Source organism: Chlamydotis macqueenii, chromosome 1, assembly GCF_036417535.1.
Source record: "Chlamydotis macqueenii isolate bChlMac1 chromosome 1, bChlMac1.mat, whole genome shotgun sequence".
Lineage (NCBI taxonomy): Eukaryota > Metazoa > Chordata > Aves > Otidiformes > Otididae > Chlamydotis > Chlamydotis macqueenii.
Window position 1 is genome coordinate 194026640 of NC_141556.1, and position 15017 is coordinate 194041656.

General features: G+C 37.2%; 1 protein-coding gene across 2 annotated transcripts in view; it reads right to left on the reverse strand.

The window, feature by feature from the left end:
* WASF3 (WASP family member 3) overlaps positions 1–15017 on the reverse strand; it is a 70737-nt gene that overhangs the window by 33362 nt on the left and 22358 nt on the right. For both annotated transcript variants that reach the window (XM_086739477.1, XM_086739478.1), the window contains exon 2: positions 14397–14489. The gene's annotated coding sequence lies outside the window, so the exon portion shown is untranslated. The remainder of the gene's footprint in view (positions 1–14396; positions 14490–15017) is intronic.

The window sequence follows — 15017 nt, forward strand, 5'->3', positions numbered from 1 at the left end:
TTTGTCCCTTTGTTCTACAAACCCATCTTTGCATTACATGCTGACTGGGTCAAGAAGTTATTTGTGCATCTGCCCTGCTGTAACAAGTGTTCAAGGTCTCATCAACTTCCGTTTAAGTACTTGTGTCTACACTTCACTGCTTGATAAGCATGCATCGATGAGCAAGAGTGAGGGATTTAAAGACGGCTTTAAATAACTTATTGCTTTAAAATTTTCTTCTCAATAGAAATTAAATTTTCCAAAACTACAATCCCAACACTATCTTTTTTTCATTGCAACATTTTTCTCCAGTGGTTTCCAAGGAAATAAAAATCTTACATTATGAAGGACAGAAGGATTATGATAAAGTTTCATTCTCTGCTTCAGAATAAAGGATCATACACGTCATCCAATTAAACGGCTTCACCATTGTTAAAAGAGCAATAAAGATATTTCTTGCTCCCTGATAATGAATCAGTAGCGTAACTGAGCTTACGGCATTGTTTTATCTCCATTTCTGGGTATACAACTATAGTTCTTTTCAGACTCAATTAAAACATATCTATAGAATACAGAATATATCTATGGAATATATTTTTTTTCCTGTATTAAGCTTTCTAATTGTCTAAACTAATGGATTTTCCAACTTATATTCACAACACTTTCTCACACTGCCCAACACGCAAAAAACATTACCGGTAAATTATTCTGGATTTTTTTTTTTACCACTCTGTCACTTAAACTCATGTGTGAATACCCCTCAGCTAGTTTTAACCTTTCTTCTTTTTCTCATGCTTATCTTCCTCTGAAAACTGAGATCTGAAAGCTGAGAACTTTGTTTGGGCACATCACCTTCTTCTGATTCGTCTTCTCACTTAGAATAGCTTATCACACTACAGTAGTAGCAGTTTCAGGCTTTAAGCATCCTATTCTCAAGTATCCTTCTTGAATTGAATGTTAGATTCCCATTCCTTAAAATTCTATTCATTAAAAGAAACACAAAACAATGGAAGAAAAACACTGTGGTCCCACTGAAGCTATTTGTTAAGCTTTTAAGTAAGATTTCTCCTTCAGTAACCCATTTTAATCTCCCTTGGTACACTTAATGTTACTAAGATCTATTTAAGAACAGATTTGCTTACCTGAAATCTAATATAGGTTCACAGATTGCACAATACAATAGCTTGCTTTACTGAATACAATCACTCTGCCAGCATCAGATCCACCCACCCTTTTCTACTCATCCTGTAGCAGAATACAGATGATCCAGGACACCTTCACACATGACTAGAGTCTCTCATTTCTAGATCATAAGCTGTTCTTTCTCTAACTAAAATTTCGTTTGTTAAGCCAAAACACTAATCACACTTTCTCTCCAAATAAAGAAGGCGAAAGGGTACTAAAGAAATCCAACTGATTAAACTGGAATATATCCGCATGTGATATACTTGTTGCTGTTAAAAAAAAAAAAAATATAAAAAAATTAAAAGTACATGAAGAGTGTGGGCTGAAAAACTCTGGACAAATATGTACAGAAGCTTTTACCCACATAAGTTAATTTAAATCTGGTTTAACAGAACAATATTACCTGACACTGTGCTTGAGAGGGTAAAAGGTGGCTAGACACATCAAGATAGCATGCTGAATGGAAAAAAAAGTTCATTTGTGTCTGTGCAGCATAAATGTCCAGACTGAACACCATTAAATTTATTAATTGTTCTATATAAATAACATTTTCTCTTCTGTCTTCTTTCCACATCCACGTGGATAATGCAACCACACACACACCGACAACAATTCACACTGGTGCTTTCCGCTGAACGAACAGTGACCAGTTTAAAGTAGCCACAAAAGATGCCGACACGTTAATCTTGCTCTTAGCCTGATGGCTGCTCATAGTCCCTTCCAGATGGCTCGGTGTAAAAGAGATGGTGGGATGGGGAAGAAGGAATATTCCATACTGTTCTGAACATCTGTTCCACTGTCCTTACACACTAAAAAAAAAAAAAAAAAAAACAAAACCAAAAACAAAAACCCCCCACCAAACCAAAAACCTTACTGCCACTGACAATTTTATTATTTCTACTAATACTACTAGGCTAACACCAACTATAGTGTAAATGTTATACATGTACATGAGAAAGGAAAAACGTCTTTTCAAGTCATGTAAGAGCATTTGTTTAGTTTTACTGTCTTAAGAATGGACTTGTTTCAATAAGCACGTACTTATGCAGCACTTAAAATGCATCTTTATTTCATATGACCTTTCTTGAAATCTCCAAGAATGTATTATCATCCCTTCTCCTATTCAAGCAAAGAGAACTGAACTGAGTCACCATTTGTTTCCCTTCTGTTTTGTTTGTCTTTATGGAAAATATACACACTCTGCATTTGCTGCAGTTTGTTTAAATTCTATTTGAACAGTTTTGCATAGCAACTCAAAAATATTTTCCTTATGCATATACAGATATAGTGGTAGCTTTTTGTTTTTTTAAGCAGAGTTGAAAGAAAGAAATAAAAAGATAAATATCTTACTACAGTATACCTCTCAAATAACATTCACCCTTTGAAAATCCTCTCTTGAAAAGAAGCACTCAGCCAGAACTGGGAGAAGGAACGCAGTGTGGAGTTAAGAAAGCGAACGAAGCAGCGCTTTGTCCTACAGCAGAGGAAAAAAGACTTAGATTGATCATCTCTCCCTTTTGTATCATCTTGACATGTGCAAACCATACGGCTGTTGAATTATTCAGCTCTTTCTACTTTGAATAATCAATGACCACACGTATGAAAATTTAGAAGGACTGAAACACTAACTGGAAAAATGCCATCCTGGAAAACCTAGTTTTGTTTTAAACTTTAGGGCCTAAATGGTAACATTCAGTGAGGAGTATAAACTGGATAAGGTCAAAAGAAGCAAAACCACAAAGCAGCAGAGAGCTTGTTATAACGCCAAGCTAATTAGGTCAGGAACAGCCCTCCACAAGCAGGTCAAAGTTTCCAGATGTCATCAGGATTGGATCTCATCAGATTCGAGTACAAAGTTGGTTGTTCAGACAGAGCCATTGAGTTCTCACTCTCCACAGCCAAACTTCGCAGCCCAGATATCTGAGAAAAAGTCTACAGGCCACTCTTTCAATAACCAAGCAAAATATTCCCACTAAATACCTACGGTCAATCTAGCCTTAAAGTAAATCATGGTTCAAACACCTTGCTGTGCACTTTCAACACTAGTGACTCCCACCTATTTCGTCCCTCTTAATTTTTCTAGTAAATACCACAGGGCAATAATTTTTTAAAAATTACAAAACCAAGAGAACTGCTATTTAATAAATACTATTACTTAAATAACAATCAACCATACCAGGACATTTCCCAAAGAAGCTTCTTTCTTGTTCACCTCTCACCTATTCCAGGATCATTTTGGACTACACTCCAAAAAGCATCATTACAAACACAAATTCCTTCTTCATCTATCTGACAAGTAAAATAAGAGGACACAGAGTTGTCTCCCAGTTTACTATAAACTATTGAGAGACTATTTTAAGTGTGATTCTTTCAAGATGGTCGCTTGAATGACCTTACACATCTTAGAGCGCTTACTTAAAATCTGGTGTGAATATCTACATTCTTCTAAAAGTTTAGTTTGGGTTATGGAAAGTCACAGTTTATCTACATTACAGAAAGTGAATTATTCTGTAACACAAGAATCATTATCATATGGTATTTTACGCTGCTTCAGATAACCTGATGCTGGAACAACAATTATAAACAAGCCCTCTCGTAACACTGAGGCTACAACAATGCACAAACAGCTCCTGGAAACCACTTTGAGCACATTTGTCTCAGCCTTCCTCCTTCACAAACAGTAAGTGCTCTCAGCAGCAAATGCTTTGATTATTTAAAGAAAACGTAAGCAAGGCCTTGCTGACTTACACTGATCCCATTTAACAGAGCCTTATTGAATTTAAAGTGCTTGAAATAACCCTCTGGGTCACGGCCCATGTGACAAAGGTGGCCCGGTAAGGCCTCAGGAACCGGCCTGCAGCGAGAACATGCTGTTCAGATCCTCAAATGACCCCAAGCTAAACCAAAAGCAAATTCAGTAATTTGTTTCTCAGAACTCCAATTAACCCTAAATTGGAGGGGAAAGTACAAAAGGAATGAAGTGCCCACTTCATTCCAGTAATATCAGTTTTACGGCAATACACAGTGCTCCTTATTTCCCTTATCATCTAATTTACCATTAAAATCCTTTTAGAACAGGGTTTTTCAGGAAAAGAAAAAATTGTTCTTAAACTCTTTTTCCCCACAGCAGTTGATCTAAAATCTAAAATGTCATAGGGAAGTGTTAAGTTTTCTTATACTTCTTTTCCATGTCAAAAAAATCCTCAAATAAGTCATTTATGCATATATCCACAAGTACCCAGTTTGTGTACATATACATTTGATATATACGCATACAGACAGAGATCTATACACATATGACAGTCTGTGATGATGGAAGAGAGCAATAACATAGGTCAAACTGCAAAAGAAAAAACGCTTTGTACCACGACAATTCAGCATTAATCTTTGTCTGCCTCAATTCCTAACATGCCTCCTCCACTTCCAGTTCTCACCAGGCAGGACAGACCCTCCCACTGGGAAACAACCGCAAAGATGCTTTATCAGGCTACCACAGTGTATCACAATCCCTAAAATATCTTGTACTCAAGCAACCTCAACGTCCACCTGAACAACCAGGTTCTTGGAAACAGCAGAAGAAATTTCCTGGCATATGTTCCCAGCACACAGACAGCCCATGAAGATTTAAGTTAATACAAAATAAATCAATATCCCTAAAATTCCTTGAAGTGGAGATTCCCACTCATTTTGGCAGGAAACTCAGGATTTCCCTAATTCTTCTGATTAGGAAGCTACCACCAATACTGCCTATGTATCAGAAAACTGGAAGTGGCAGCTAGTCTACACAGGGAAAAAAAACAGCAGATTTATTTTGGGTGCATTTTACGGAAAAATTGAACAAAATATGTTGTGTTTGAATCCAACAGCTGAGTCTAAGTGATTCAACATAAAAATTCCCAACTATTTTCATCCTGAGCCAAGCGCACCATCTGTTCCCATGAAGTCCATCTTCTGGTGGCTACCATACTACAGCATATCACAAAGTGCCAGGCGATCGAGGACTGGTGCATAAATCAAGAAAGATACTATGAGTGATAAAGTGCAACGCTCAATACAGCAATACAGTAGCAAAAATACTCCCCAAAAAACCCACCACTCAAAACGCCACAAAGCACAAGCACCTTGCTAAGCCATAGCATTAATGAAGTCAGGTATTCTGCAGCTTTGTGTGTTGTGGTTATTTCGCTTTGGCACCTAAGGATGGCTAAGCTCTGATGAGAGGTTTTCCCAGAGTGGGGATGCTTTTCATATCTTTCCTGCTGCCAGTCTTCAGTAACTTGAACACTAATGATGCAATTTCTCTCTATCAAGTAACTTTCCTGTCGCTCTTCCACATGGTTACTGTCTTCAAGTTAATCACAGAAACCATTCGTGTTTGATTCACAAGAAATTAGCAATTCATAATTTTTCAGTTCATAAAATAAAACAGTAGTAATTACAGATGATGCAGCAGAACATCCAGTTATAAGAAGTACAGGAGCTCCATATACGCCTACAATTGAATCACAAACAGGTAACACAAGGTCCAGCAGAAATTAAGATGGATCATATCCCTTTTCCCGGCTTTATCGATACTGAAGACATATTTAAAAATTAAGCTACATAGACAGATATTCATTTGTACCTTTCACCAGGAATAGAATATCAAGAGAAATAAAACTGCAGTAAAAAAAATAAATCTGAATACACTTGATATATCTAATATTTTATTAATATTAGAAGCACGTCAAGACTGAAAGCAGCTACATCTCCCTAAATATAAAACATTACTGTCCCTCTGTGTTTCTGGCTCCTTTGTGACAGATCCTCCCTTCTACTAGCATCTCAAATTCAGATGTTAAAGTTCTGCCCACCATTAACTTCCTAATAATTCAATGTATAATCTTTGTCTTATTTTTTTCATTTGTTTTGGGTTTGGTTTTTTGGGAGTGGGGGTATTTGTTGGTTGTTTTTTTTTTTTTTTTAATAAAGCCTAAAAAGAATGTCAGGTATTAGTAAAAGTAACATGTTTTGATACAGCAACATTGGCTTACAAAACCTTATTTGCAGCATTAAAGAGATTTCCTCATTACACATACAGTAACTCCCATTGTGAGACAAATAAGCTACTATAAAACCATAGTGAGTCTCAGATTAAATGCAGCAGTTAGTCTCCTCTAAAAATCCCCTTTCGAGACCTGAAGGCTGAAAAGCTGTGTTCCATGAAATCTGGCTTTGTATCAACAGATCTCCATGGAGCTGGCAGGGTAGAAGTGCTCCAGAAACCAACTTCAATGAAAAAAAGCATTCTTACCGTGTATAATCAATCACTAAGAGGCGGCTTAAGCAACTTTTTTTCCTCAGCTAAATTCATCAAATCTTAGCTAAGATCACCGGTGATGTAGAGGTTACCAGAGATAGTACTAAATAATTTTTCAAGTCTGCTTTCTTCCAGCATTTCAAATCAATGCATTTAAATATCCTTTGTGGAACCTTTTGTAAACACGAGTTTTTCTGCCTTTCTTCAAAACATGTATGTATATGTCAAGACATATATACATATATGTCTTGAAAATGTAAATACAGCTTTTTAAGAGCCTATGAAATGTCAGAACCTAACATCAAACATTTGGAAGTATCCTACTGACTTACAGCTATCTCTATAATTCTGCTCTTTTAGTCAATGCCAAGTGTGGGTGAATGCCAAGTGTGGGTGAGTTGGGAGGAAAAATAGTGTAACAGTATTATATAGAACAATAAAAGCAGAACTAAACAAAATACATGGGCTGCACAAGAAAGAGCAGCACCATTCATGAATGGTTTTCCATTGGTGGACCTGTGGGGATGTTCAAAAACTTCAAAAGACATTAGGAACAGTAACTAAGGTTAAAGACTACATTAGCAAGTTGTGTGGTACAATAGGAGCAGAGACACCTGCAGAGCAGAATAGTTGGTGCTGATTATTCTGTGTCCATCTCATACAAGTTCTTTTTGGTAGGGAAGCAGGGATACTTGTTCCAAACTAGCTCTCACCCAGTTTCATGGTTCATTAGATGCTGAACACCATCAGATGCTAGGCACCTTTTGGTTTCAGATTCATTGGAAAAGAGTTCACGTACTGCGCAACTGGGGAATTTGCATCACAAACATACTCCTGGATCCAAATGAAACCGATAGCATAAGGCACCCTAAAATGCCTGTTGTCTTGGCATGTTTTAATTCACTACATAAAGGCTGAAAAAGAATGGTTTTATTTTGTCTTAATTTTATGCGGACAACGAGGAGGAAAGAGGCAAGTATTGGTTGGAAAAAAACAATCACCTTAAGGCTGAAAACCTGTCACAGTGTTTTTCAATTATGGCTCCCTCCAACATTTATGAATGAAGGCTCCATGTGAAAGAAGGGAATAAAGACACTCTACGCACAGGAGTCAGAGCTTCATCTACCCTCTCCTTCCCTGTAATGCACCCTGCTACCCAGCACTTGGGGAAGGATCTTGTCTTCCCCACGAGCTGGCAGTCAACCAGATACCAAATGCCTGGCAATACAGTCAACTAAAACCCACTGAAGGAGGAACAGACTGCCTAAGCTTAGCAGGGCTGCAACTGCAAAACAGCATTAGAAAGCCCGTTACAGTAAGATTGCATAATACCTGTGCTACTACACTATCTGTACACCAAGGCATTTCATTTATCCTCCAAATTTGAGAAGGCAAGAAGCAGCATCTCAATTATACAGTTGAGAGGCACAAAGCTACTTGATGTCACTGGCAGGCACACACAGCCCATAGAAGGACTGGAAACTGGACCTAGATCACAACAATAAGTAGCACCAAATGCTTCAACCACAAGATGAGTTATGTTTCCTTCTCAGAAGCAAAACCCAGTTATTGCCTTAGGATCCACCCCACTTAAAGTTCTGCTTTTTAAGACATCTGTAAACCAGCCACTCCTTGATTTAATTAAATGGATCCCTTTGCCCATTCCTTGTTTCAGTATTTCTGCTATTATAGCTGCTGCTTCTGGCTGAGCTGCTTCCAGAGCTGGAATCAGATTGGAAGTGAGCAGTAACTTAATCCAGGGGAAAGAAGCCAAGTTTATAGAATTATTGCCCTTATAGCTGAGACCATGACAGTGAGACCACTCAATCTGCTTCAGCACGGAGGAAAAAAAAAACCAAATAGCAATTCAAGCTAACCTCGCACTTCATACCAGAACAGGACAGAGGCATTCAAAAGACCAGTTACAATGTTTAGTTGCAGAGGTGAATAGCAAGCTAAGCACAAATCACTACCTAAAACGTGGTAACTAGAATGAAAGAGTAGTAACTGCTTTCTACAGGGAATGGCACCAATATTGTCATAAAAAGAGGATTTAATTGTAGTCATAGAATCACAGAATATCCTGAGCTGGAAGGGACCCATAAGGATCATCCAGTTCAACTCCCAACTCCATACAGGCAGTCTAGAAGTTAAACCAGATACCCAAGAGCATTGTGCAAACACTTCTTGAACCTCAACTGGCTTGGGGTCATGACCACTTCCCTGCAGAGGTTGTTCCAGTGCTTAACCACCCTCTCAGGGAAGAACTATATCCAATCTGAAATTGCCCTGACACAGCTTTAAGTCATTCCCTTGTGTCCCGTCACTGGACACCAGAGACTCAAGATCAGCACCTCCCTTTCTGCTCCACCTCATGAAGAAGTTGTAGACAGCGATGAGGTCACCCCTTGGTAGGAATACAGATCTATGACACTAAAGAGCTCTGAGCTGTTGCAATTTTCTGCCACTTTCTGCTGTAACATTTCCCAAAATCACATAAGAGTACCAGCAAACTCTGAGGTCAACAAAAAATTTACTGAATAGATGAAAATAAACATTTCTCGTATTTTCTCATCTGGCATGTCCTAAGGACTGCATTACATGACAAGTCATCTATGTATTACAAATTCTGTTTACTTTGTTAGCCATGTAAGTAGTTAATGCCTGCATAATTTCCATCTTTTTCATAAAAAGATTCCTTTGGTGAATACTAATTTGGTATACATTGATTTATCCGGTTTGTTTACAAAAAGAAAAAACAGCATATACCCATAAATGCTTAGGACCAAATTAATTTTAAAGTCACTAAGTATTAAAGTATAATTTTTAAACAAATATACAGTACTATGAAAGAGGAGGGTGGATAGAAACGCAACAAAAAAATTGGTATTCTCTTTTCAGGAGCAACAAGTCACCAATCTGACAAAAGTTACAATCACATCTCAAGAAAAGCAGTTGCTCTTAGTTCCTGTAAATTGTGAAGGTCCCTTTTTTTTTCTTTTCCAAGAGAGTACGATGGAATCAAGGACAAACCATTAAAAAAAAAAAAAAAAAAAAGGAACCTATTCTGTCTGTGTTCTGGGTCTAAAATTCTTAATTCTTGCAATTCATAGAGAACAGAACAATTCTTTACTTGTCTCTCATTACTTTAACAATAAAGTAATGTTCATTCTTAACACCAGTAAGCAGATTTTGAACCTAAACAAGTTACAATGAAAACAATGGGGAAAAAAAATATCCTAGAATGTTGATGTCCAGGACACTTTTGTTTTCTTTAAACAGAAACAAAGAAAGATGCAGAATTCTGAAGTGAGCTTATTGCAAACTTGCCTCCATCCCAACGCTGAACATTTGCTGTTATCCCACTCCTGAAATACTCTCCTGTGAAATGCAATTATTAGTTCAAATCACATTGAGCTCACGAGATCCCACAATCCAAGAGGAATAGATTTCTTGACTAAGGCTGTAACCAGCTGGCTGCTGAGCAAAAAGAGGACTGCTATTGTCACCTCTGTGATGAGGCTCCAGGAGGCAACGCTGTGGTTGCTGGCACCCTGCCTGAGGCTATTTGAGAATCACAAACCGAGCAAAACTTGTGCAACTGCACTGGAGACCAGAGTTTTTGTGGCCTGATAGGGTCACACTAGACACAAAGATTCTCAAAGACTGTCATTTAAAGTTATCTATTATTACATGGATCTTCCATACACCCCAGCAAATTATATAACAAAACTATCGATACTTGCATTGCTCTTAACTACACTTTAATATACTCAGCGTAACCTACAGAGACTACAAGCTGCGTGTGTGGAAAAAAAAAAAAAATCAAGCCATTAGAGACTCATCTACACACAGTTCAAGAAGCAATTTAAGTACATCAGTTAAATTTAGAAACTGATTTAGTTAATCATTGCAGAGGCAACCAAGATTGAAACCTCATTTTCAAGCAGATCCCTACGCACTAGCTGCATAATTCAGAAGGGAAGTTACTATGATGCCAATCACAGAAAAAGTTCAGGGAAGAGGCCAATGACTGCATTTATTTGCAGTATTGAAGTAGCACTCAATTTCCCACAATCTCAGTGACAATGAGAAATATTTCTGTATGCATTCATATCACTATCTTGAAAATGTGACAGGCATGCTAAGGCTCTCACAGCACAGATGCCAGTTTTACCAAATTACTCCTCCTTCTGTATTAACATCAAACCCATTCTGCAAGGCTGCAATTTAAAACTATAAAGTCCCTCAACTCTACACAGTCAAGTCCAAAGTGTAAATAAGTGCACACTGAGCACAGCTGAACCCAAAACACGCAAGAGTTAAGCCCAAATATTCAGCCTCTTCTAATATCAAAATCAGACAGAAAACAAGGAAAGCTCATAGAAAATGCATTCACCTCTTAATTAAGATCAGAATCTGTCATGACTTCTCTGTCACGCTTTAAGTCAGCCTCTCCCAAAAACAGTTCCACCTCATTTTGGCTTTAACATTTGTAATGCAAGGATTCTGGGATACTTTCTGCTTTCTCCCAGGCCTTTTTTCTCCCCAGAAGACTGTTTGGAAAACACTGACATACTTCTGCCCCCATCCACTGCTGTGTAATTAGTGCGTCTTCAGCTTCTGGCTGTGTGAGAAGTCCAAAAACCTTCCACCATTCTCTAGAGGACTATTTCTCTCTCCTGCCCAACCTACCCACTCATTCACTCATACTCTGAAAAGCTTCTTTCCTTCAGGGCAAATGCAATCTGTAGTCTTCTCAAGAAAATTCAGAGGAAACTTTTCTTAATAGCTTGTTTTAAATCAAGAATTTAAGTTACTAAATCATTCCATAATTTGCCAGCCCAAAGGATGCAGGTTGTGTGACTGAAGAGTCAGATAATATAGGCTAAAGTCTTTGCAAACAAATTTAGTTTAACCCTGCTTAAAAATATCTAAGTTGCTTTCACAATAAACATATTTCTAAAGACTGAAACAGTCTTATCCACACAGCAATGACAAAAAATAATTTTAGTATCTTTCTTTCAGACATATAACTGAATATGCAACATTTTTATATGGCAAACTATAAACATGTGTTTCTTAGAATTGCTTGTACGTGATGACCAAGGAGTTCTTCAGCTGTTTGGGGGTCGGTAAGCATCAGGGTCCCTTTTCAAGCCCTGTGTTTGATATTTCCTTCCTCACTACATGCTCTCTATTTATGGGAGACACTTTTACAGTGTAGTGTTGTAGGATTACAATGGATATTTAGAAAAACCAGTGCACACTACTTACACAGGTTGGCACGCTAAGGAATCGGCAGCTCTCAAAAACATCTAACAGTTGTATTTTGAGCAACTTGACAACTTTTGGGGCCGTTTATATCAGCAAAATACACTAGGAAATCCAGAGAAGCAAGAAAAGACAAGGCACAATTATAATCCAAGTGACAAAACGAATGACTTCATTTAAAATGAAAATGCCTTACTATGCATGCAAAACAGGCAAATTAAGCCATTTAGATTTTTTAGTATGACTTGTAAGCGAAATTCTTTGAAGCAGAAATTTAAAAAGAAAAATATTACATTTCTGTAGAAATCACATCATTATTTTAAATACAAGTTTATCATTTTATTGACCAGGTAGAGTTTCCAAATTGTATGTCCTATTAGAACGTTTGTGATACATGAATGATCAGTGTTCAACCAAAAATTAGAATTTACTATGTCTACTAAAATTAGATTTTAATATTTTTTAAAAAATCAAAGGCTGATTACTTTCAAGTTATGTTCAGCCTTCTCTCTTTGAATACCCTTCAACTACATTAAACTCCAGACTATTAAATACTAGATACATTTCAATGAAATGTAACATGAAAGCTGTGCCTAACCTGCACAAAGAAACCTAAAATATTTGACAATACGCCAGTGAGTATGAACAGCAAATATGTCAAAATAATTTTTGAAGTTTCATTAATAAATACAACCTAGCTAGAATATTCCTAAACTTAGGTTCTTAATCCTGTAACAACTAATCTCTACATCCTCCCATGAATAAAAACAAGCAATGATAGTTTCCATGCAGCATGAAATTAAACTGAAATATAAAAGTGCTGTAACAATTGTTAAGCTTATAATATTTAAAAAAAACCCCTCAAACACTGGAAGTTAAAATACGACAGCTGTGAATTTTTAATCTTGAAAGCAGAAGTCTGTAAAGCCAGCTATTAGAGAGACTGTAAGTATGAGGGCCAGATACCGTAGAGATGAGGAATCTTAAAATCAGCTACTGGAGTAATCATAGGTGTGGATTAGCTACTGGAAAGACCTTTGCCCACACGTTCATCTGTGTGCACACCTATGTCACAACAGGACACCTGTAAATACATCTATTAAGAGGACTAAAGCTCATTGTTTCATTAAATAATAAGCAATATGCTAATCCAATAAACTAGTAGTGAAGTACATTTTCAGTCTTTGGTATGTCTGTTTGGTTTACCAAATTTTTTGCACTGCCCCTGCAACATCTCCTCCACCTTTGAAATTTACAGCAAGTCATCTTTTTTCCAAACAATTTCAGTACATAACTGTCAAATTACCTTACCATTTAATGGGCATTGCAGGAGGGTCAGATGGGAGAAAGAATGGGTTTTCTTTCATCCTTCTCCTTCAAAGGCTGTTGCCATAATTTTCACATTTCTATGTGCACCATATTGCTTCCTGATCCCTTCATCTCTCAGAATAAAGCTTCTTACTTGACATTGTGAATGCATGCCTAGAGTTTTCCAGAACTCCTTCAAGTTTTTCCTAACTTAAGGTGCAATCTCCTTCAGAACATATATGCTGATAAGCATCTTGAATACCATCAAGCATATAATCAGAACTCAAAATTAAAATAAGCATACGTGAATTTCGGCTGAGGGGACAAAGTGTGCCAAACAATCACAGCCAGATTCAGCTCTAGGACACAGGCAAAGTCAATAGTATCCTAAAGCACTGCTGCATACTTTGCTTTTTTCAGAGACCTTGAAGCAAGGCTGGCTGCGGTTTCTGCCAAAGGCACACAGTGGTGTGCAATGCAGGAAGAAAGCGGTCCCTCCGACGAGTAGCTAATACTACTTTTAACCTCCTCATCCTTTCAGAAGGAAGAACAACAAATCTGCTCTCCAGCTTCTTCCCCTGCTCAAAAGGTTTCTCTTTCCAGCTGCAGAAGTAGACAAGCTGCAGCCTCAGGAAAAAAAAAAATTAAAAAAAAATCAGCTTCACTTATTCTAACAAAATTGTCTGCGCTTTAGCAGCAGTCCTTCATTAGCACCACCCAGTGTGGCCCACACCTTATGTCACACAGTGAAGGAAGTGGTATACAGCTATTTTCATACTCTTCCACCAACACAACAGATATCCCTCATCTAAAAGCCTGCGGCATGCATATTGCAGCTGAGAGAGACTGAGAGGCGGGGAGATTTTTCCCCACAAAGCTAGTTTAATATCAATAAATATAAATCTTTTATTATCCATTGCACTTCCAGGTAGTCAAACACTTAACTTCAGCAGATTTAGTTTAAATCTCTAAGACAGCACATCAGCAAAGTACAGATTATACAGGGTAAAAGTAATTAACAGATGCAAGTTTATAAATCCAGCATCTCGTGAACAACCATGAATAAAGTAAATTTATTTCTGTTTTCTACACAGTAGGTTTAGTGTTTAAATGATACTAGTGTCCTGGGCTAGCAGCGCATTTGACAGTTGTTTCAAGGCCTAATACAACCTAGCTTCAACATCACAAAAATATAAACCTTCTTCCCAATGCTAACTCAAAATTTTCTAGACAGTTTCCAAACTTCATCATTGGTCTTCAGTTTAAGGACTTACCACAGTTTCCAATAACAGATTCACACAAACACACAGTGACAAGATATGTTTAGCAAGAGCTACCTTGACCAACTTACCATTTAAACAAAGGGAGTAGAGAATACCCTTTCTGTTTACACGTTTGAGAAGACAGCTCTCTGTAACTTGCTAGCACATTCAGGTGGCTTCCTCTGCAAACAAAGACAAATTTCGACTTAGCTTTCCAATAACAGAATAATTAAAAATACGCATTAAAAAAAAAAATCAGGTTCAGTGATAAGTTAAAAAATCTATTAAAATATGCATGAGTAGAATCTAGACATACTTTTAACTGTTTTGAGCTAAACATTATTTCATGTTACAGCTTAAATTTTTTCAAGATATGAAAATAGCTCATGTTATTTTATAATTAATGGGTTTTTTTTAAAAAAAAAAACCTGGAAATATCTGCAGAGACAGTAACATTTACCCACTTAAAGACTGTGGGGATGCAAAAATGTGAGATAATGGCCAATAGTAAAGCATAATAAAACATCAAGTTTGAGTCCCTCCAAGATACTTCACAGGAAATTAAATAGTACTAAACACAAGCCCACTAAAACAAAACAAACACACTAAAAAAGTAGTGAGAATCTCTTGCAAAAAATAAGTATTGACATGTTTCCATGAAAATATTACAGACCCCAGCCATCAAGAGAACATGCTGACTGACAAATGAA